At 55.4% G+C, this 5258-nt stretch overlaps 1 non-coding gene across 1 annotated transcript; it reads left to right on the top strand.

Moving 5' to 3' along the window:
- The first annotated feature begins 2005 nt into the window (after positions 1 to 2005).
- On the top strand, positions 2006 to 2196 carry LOC139359713 (U2 spliceosomal RNA). Its single transcript, XR_011616080.1, has one exon. It is a non-coding gene; the product is annotated as a U2 spliceosomal RNA (small nuclear RNA).
- Positions 2197 to 5258: the final 3062 nt, after the last annotated feature.

The raw sequence follows: 5258 nt of genomic DNA, 5'->3' as shown, positions 1-5258 counted from the left end.
CCAACACTTTGGGAGGCTGAGGCGAGTGGATCACCTAGGGTCAGGAGTTCGAGACCAGCCTGACCAACATGGTGAAAGCCCATCTCTATTAAGAATGCAAAAACATTATCAGGGCGTGGTGGTGGGCGCCTGTTATCCTAGCTACCAAGAAGGCTGAGGGAGGAGAATAACTTGAAACCGGTAGGCAGAGATGGCAGTGAGCCAAAACTGCGCCATTGCACTCCAGCCAGGGCGACAGAGCAACAATCCATTTGAAAAAACCAATATATATATATATATATATATATATATATGATATACGTATATATATGTATACATACAATATATACACATATATGTCACATATAAAGATAAAATTAGCCAGGCATGGTGGGAGGCTGAGGGAGGAGAATTGCTTGAGCTCAGGAGTGGAAGGTTTCAGTGAACTGGAATCCCTCAACTACACTCTAACCTGGGCAAACGGGTGAGTCGCTGTCAAAAAGGAAAACAATAGTAAACAACATAAAATTTATTTTTGAGAGTTTTAATCATTTTATATTGTTTTCTAAATCCCATGTGTATTTTAAACTTACAACACAGAACCATTAGAATTGACCAACATTCGAGATAATGCGCCTAAAGCCCTCAGCCCTCAGCTCTCCGCCGAAGTTGGGTTAGGAAGGAGGAAGGGAGAGGTAAATGCTGACCCCGCAGGCGGCAGTCTGTGCCTCGGAGAGAAACTTTATCGCAACCTTGCCGGGGGCCTTGACGCCCATCCTCCCGCAAGAGCACCCCGGCAGTCACCCCTGCCCTCTGGTGTCCTGCCACCCCGAGCCCGACCTTCCCCCTTTACCCCCGCGCGGGGCCAGTAACCTCCTAACTGCGTCTTCTCTGTTTCGGGCTGTCGTGCTCATCACGTTTGCGTCGTTTCTTCGCTCCACAAACGTTTACTGAGCGCCTTCCACACGCCAGGCACCAGACTAGCGCCGGCAAACGGGGATAAGTACTGGGGAGGGGTCCCAGCCCTCAGTGATGGGATTTCAGAGGGGGAGATAAAGGATTGCCCAGAAGGGTGGTGAGTGGAATAGTTGATATAAACAACGGGGGTGCGACGAAATACATAGGAGGGCTGCTAGTCACGTATGGGGTGAGTGCCCAGGGCCCTTAATTAAGGGAGGCTTCCTGGACGGGTGACACCCAAGCGGAGTCCTGACAACCTGCGTCAGGAGTAGCCAGGCGAGGAGGAGGTGAAAGGAATCCACGTCCCGGGCAGAGAGGCAGCTTTCCCTGCACAGCACAGGACACGGTCCGTGCACAGAAGCCACAGGAGACGCAGGCACAGGGGCTGGGGAGAATCCTTGCCGGGCCCTCGCCATCCACGCGCCGCCTCCCTCTGCCGGGTGTCTGGTGTCAGCCTCCCGCCCGGCAGAGGAACTCCAGCCCCTGCTCCCGGAAGCGCCTCCAGGCCTTCGGCTTCCCTGACTCGGAATGGGCCCCTCGTCCGGCGGGTACGAGGCCGGTCTCCCCGCCCGCTGGTGACGAAGTAAAGGCCCGGCGCCGCCCGGGCTCCTGCCCTGGGACCTCGTCTTTCTCCAGGAAAAGGTGGACCGCTCTCCGCCGAGCGGTCTCTTCCACAGACCCCTCTCGCCTTCGCCCCCAGTCTCCTTCGGTTCTGTCTTCGCGCTGGCTGGGTACAAACCAGGAAGTCGCCCCCAGCGGAGCCCCGGCTCCCCGAGGCAGAGGCGGCCCCGCCCCGGGGGCGGAGTCAACCGCGGAGGCCGCGCCCTCCGTGAAAGGGCGGGGTATGCAAATTGGAAATGAAAGCCCGGGAACGCCGGATCCAAGCACGGGTGTAAGATTTCCCTTTTCAAAGGTGGAGAATAAGAAATGAGCCCGAGTGTGTAACGGCGTCCATAGTGGGGTGGACGAGACAGAGGGGATGGGGCAAGGAGCGCGGGTGGGGCTCTCACCGCGACTTGAATGTGGATGAGAGTGGGACGGTGACGGCGGGCGCGAAGGCGACGGCATCGCTTCTCGGCCTTTTGGCTAAGATCAAGTGTAGTATCTGTTCTTATCAGTTTAATATCTGATACGTCCTCTATCCGAGGACAATATATTAAATGGATTTTTGGAGCAGGGAGATGGAATAGGAGCTTGCTCCGTCCACTCCACGCATCGACCTGGTATTGCAGTACCTCCAGGAACGGTGCACCCCCTCCGGGGATACAACGCGTTTGCTAAAAGTAGAAGGGGCGAGAGAGAGAGAAAGAGAGCATGGGCGGGGCGGCTTGCACGCCAAGCGTCTGTGATACGCCGTCTTGCCGGCTCGGCTCAACTGCTCGTTGGAGTACCGTGGGGTTTCTGACCTGCGGGCGGCAGACGGTAGGCCTTGCGGCACGCTTCCATTTACGCTGTGACGGCAGCGCTTTGGGAAGGCTACGACCCCCCCGCAGCCGACTGACTACTCCCTTGGAGGTCGTTAGATCTCAGCTTGGCAGTCGAGTGGTGGTGACCTTTTAAGGGAATGGGATCCACCCGGAATTGAACTCACTCCCTTCCTTCCTCTCTCTCTCTCTCTCTCACTGTCTCTCTCTCTCTCTCTCTCTGTCTCTCTCTCTCTCTCTGTCTCCCCCCCTCCTTTTTGGTATCCCCCCTCCGCCCCCCCACAAGTTCTGGGGTACATGTGCAGGACGTGCACGTTTGGAACATAGGTGTACGTGTGCCACGGTGCTCTGCTGCACCTATCAACCAGTCATCTAGGTTTGAAGCCCTGCATGCGTTGGGTATTTGTTCGAATGCTCTCTCTCCCCTTGCACCCCACGCCCCGCCAGGGCCCGGTGTGTGATGTTCCCCTTCCTGTGTCCATGTGTTCTCACCGTTCAACTCCCACTTAGGAGTGAGAACGTGCGGTGTTTGGGTTTCGGTTCCTGTGTCGGTCTGCTGAGAATGAAGGACATGAACTCATCCTTTTTTATGGCTGCCTAGTAATTCCATGGTGTATACGTGCCACGTTTTCCTTATCCAGCCTATCGTTGATGGGCATTCGAGTTGGTTCCAAGTCTTTGCTACTGTAAATCAACATACGTGTCCATGTGTCCTTCTAGTAGGAACTTCTTCCTCTTCGGCCCGCTGAGTAGCTGGCACTTGAAGGCAGGTGCCAACGCACCGGCGACACGCTTCCGTGTTTGCCCAGGAAAAACTGCGGTGCAGGTAATATAAGCCATGTATCGGGGAACGCACAGGAGCAGAACTCGAGTCCAAGCATCGTGGCTCCGCCGTTCATGCTTGATGCATCTGTAGGCTCCGTTCTAGGTATGCACATCGTTTACGGGATCAGCCACCGGCAGTTGCCTTGCAACCGTGATGACAAATCTCTGCCGGCTCTTTTGGGTCTCATCCCTGTATCTATAAATTGCATCCCAACATAAAGATCGGAATGTTCCTTTTGCTGGCCCAATCTCTCACCCTTTCCAAACTCCAGAAATCTTGTCTGTCCTCCGCAAAACTCCCCCTGCTTCTTTCTCTGAAGGCGGTCTTCAGGCCGGGCACACTGGGAGGATCGCCGGAGCCCGGAAGGCCGCAGCGAGGTGAGGTGAGATCACACCATTGCACTGCAGCCCCGGCTGCAGAGCCGGAGCCCCGTCTCGAAACAAACAAACAAACAAACACACAAAAAGAAAGAGCCCAGGCAACCTAGTGAAACCCTGTTCGGGCTGGGGCGTATCTGCACCCCAGCTATTCCAGAGGCTGAGGCAGGAGGATGGATGGAGGCTGGGAGGTGGGTGCTGCACTGAGCAGTGACTGCACCGCTGCACTCCAGCCTGGGTGACAGAGCCAGACCCCATCCCAAATCAATAAACATAAAAATAAAGGAACCAGTTTGTAGAAAGCGGGAGAGGGTCCCATTGAACTTGAAGCCTTCAGGCTACAGCTGCGGCTGGACAGGTTGGAGCAGCAGGCTGGAGCAGTGGCCATCTTGGCAGGGATCATTGACCCTGATCTATCATCGGGAGGAGGAAGAGCTGATCTCATGCAGGGAGGGCAGGTGGACTACGTGTGGACTCTGGTGATCTGTTTGGGTGCCAGGTGTTGCTCCCAGGGCCACCTGTAACTGTGAATGTGCGGGAACCCTGACTTGAGAAGGGCGTGGCCACGGCGAGCCTCGGCCCCTCAGGGATGAGAGTTTGGTTCACGGTACCCAGGGAAACCACCAGCATCGGCAGAGGTGATAGCTGAGGAGGAGGGGGGATTTGGAGGAGAGACACAGGATGAGTAGCAGGGGCAGCCCTGTGATCAACAACTGCTGCAAGAGGGGCCGTTTGTTCGACTCACTAGTCTTCTGCGGCTCTATGCAGTACTGAAGAGCAGAAGACAGAAGACACAAAGACCACAAAAATTAGCCGGGCGTGGTGCTGTGCGTCCATAATCCCAGCTACTCGGGAGGCTGAGACAGGAGAATCGCTTGAACCCGGGCGGCGGAAGTTTCAGCGAGCCTAGATCACGCCATTCCAGTCCAACCTGAGCATTCGAGCGAGACTCTTATCTCAGAAAATAAAGACAGAATTAAAGAGCCCGGTGCGGTGGCTTACATCTGTGATCCCAGCGCTTTGGGAGGCCCAGGCGGGCGGATCGCCTGAGGTCAGGAGCTCGAGACCAGCCTGGCCAACGTGGCGAAAGCCCCGGAAAAAATACAAAAATCAGCCAGGCGTGGTGGCCTACACCTGTAATCCCAGTTACCCGGGAGGCTGACGCAGGAGAATCGCTGGAACCCGGGAGGTAGAGGCTGCACTGAGCTGAGATCGTGCCACTGCACTCCAGGCTGAGTGACAGAGCAAGACTTTGTCTCAAGAAAACACAAGACAAAACAAAACAAAACAAAACAAAACAAAAACAAACAAACAGCAACAAAAAACCCGGGCGCGGTGGCTCACGCCTGTAATCCCAACACTTTGGGAGGCGGCAGCTGGGCAGATCACCAGAGGTAGGGAGTTGGAGACCAGCCTGACCAACATGGAGAAAGCCCGTCTGTACTAAAAGTACAAACTTAGCCGGGCGTGGTGGCGCATGCCTGTAGTCCCAGCTACTCGGGAGGCTGAGGCAGGAGAATCGCCTGAACCCGGGAGGCGGAGGGTGCGGTGAGCCCAGATCGCGCCATTGGACTCCAGCCTGGGTAACAAGAGCGGAACCTCCGTCAGAAAAAAGAAAAAAAAAAGGAAAAAAAAAATTGTGAGAGTTGTACTCATCCTGTCTTCAAAATCCCATGTGTATTTGACACTTAC

The sequence above is a fragment of the Macaca nemestrina genome, chromosome 17 (genome assembly GCF_043159975.1).
Source record: "Macaca nemestrina isolate mMacNem1 chromosome 17, mMacNem.hap1, whole genome shotgun sequence".
Lineage (NCBI taxonomy): Eukaryota > Metazoa > Chordata > Mammalia > Primates > Cercopithecidae > Macaca > Macaca nemestrina.
Note: the sequence above shows the minus strand (reverse complement) of the source record. Positions and strands in the feature narration are given on the sequence as shown.